A 1466-nucleotide genomic window follows, 5' to 3' on the forward strand; every position below is an offset into this window, starting at 1 on the left:
ATGTTCCACAACTTCTTTAGCCATTCATTTGTAATGGACATCTGGTTTGCTTCTCAGTTTGGGCTATTACCAGCTGTCCTACTATGGACATTGATGTGCATAGTTTTTGTTTCTTTGTTTTGTTTTTGTTTTTTCTTTCAAGTCTTTGGATAAATCCTTGGGAGAGAGACAGCTAGGTCTTAAGATAGAATCATTTCTAGAGTTCTGATGAATCTGCAGATTGTTTTCCTACCTTGCTGATCAGAATGGAAGTTGAATAGCTAATGATTTTTAAGTAAAATAGACTCTAGTTTTCTTGTTGTCAGGGCTTTCAATATCATCAGTAGTCCCTTTTCATTTCTCGTACTGTATTCCTTCTCTATCTGCCTTTGCAATGCTATTTCCTTAAATTTGCACAGCTTTTCATTTCTTGTATCTCATCCTCTTTTCTCTTTCTTTCTTTCTTTCTTTCTCCATTTCTCCTTTTCTTCTTTTAATCTCCACAAGGGTTATTAGCTGGGGTTCAGTGCCAGCACTAGGAATCCACCATTTCCGATGACCACTTTTTTCTTTTCTCTTAAAGTCTCTCTTTTCCTATTTATTTATTTATTTATTTATTGCCTCCAGGGTTATTGCTGGGGCTCTGTGCCTGCACTATGAATCCACTGCTCCTGGAGGCTATCCTTTCCCATTTGTTGCCCTTGTTGCTTATCATTGTTGTTATTATTGTTGTTGTCATTGCTGTCGTTGTTGGATAAGACAGAGAGAAATAGGGAGTCGGGCTGTAGCGCAGCGGGTTAAGCGCAGGTGGCGCAAAGCACAAGGAGCGGCATAAGGATCCCGGTTCGAACCCCGGCTCCCCACCTGCAGGGGAGTCGCTTCACAGGTGGTGAAGCAGGTCTGCAGGTGTCTATCTTTCTCTCCTCCTCTCTGTTTTCCCCTCCTCTCTCCGTTTCTCTCTGTCCTATCCAACAACGACGACAACAACAATAATAACTACAACAATAAAACAACAAGGGCAACAAAAGGGAATAAATAAATTAAATAAAATATTTAAAAAAAGAAAAAAGAAAGAAAGCAATATTAAAAATAAAAGACAGAGAGAAATAGATGTTAAATGTGCACTTAACCCGCTGTGCTACTGCTTAACCCCTTTTTTCCTAATTCTTATTAGATAGGCTAGAGAGATATTGAGACAGGGTAGAGAGAGGGAGAGAAAAGTAGACATCTGCAGACCAGTTGTATCCCCTGCAGGTAGAGAACAGGGGATCTGATCTGGGTCCTTGATGTTGGTGATCAGCCACCTCCCCATTTTTTTCTTCATTACCAGTGACAATGTCATTCACATTCCTAGTTTTAGCACAATCTACCTGAACTATTTATGCTACAAAATATCTCTTTCTAGCACTGAAACATTTTAACTTGACTCATATATCTTAATTACCCACAAGCAGCATAATGCTAATGTATATTGTAAGTGTACTCAT

This window comes from Erinaceus europaeus, chromosome 11, assembly GCF_950295315.1.
Source record: "Erinaceus europaeus chromosome 11, mEriEur2.1, whole genome shotgun sequence".
Taxonomy (NCBI): domain Eukaryota; kingdom Metazoa; phylum Chordata; class Mammalia; order Eulipotyphla; family Erinaceidae; genus Erinaceus; species Erinaceus europaeus.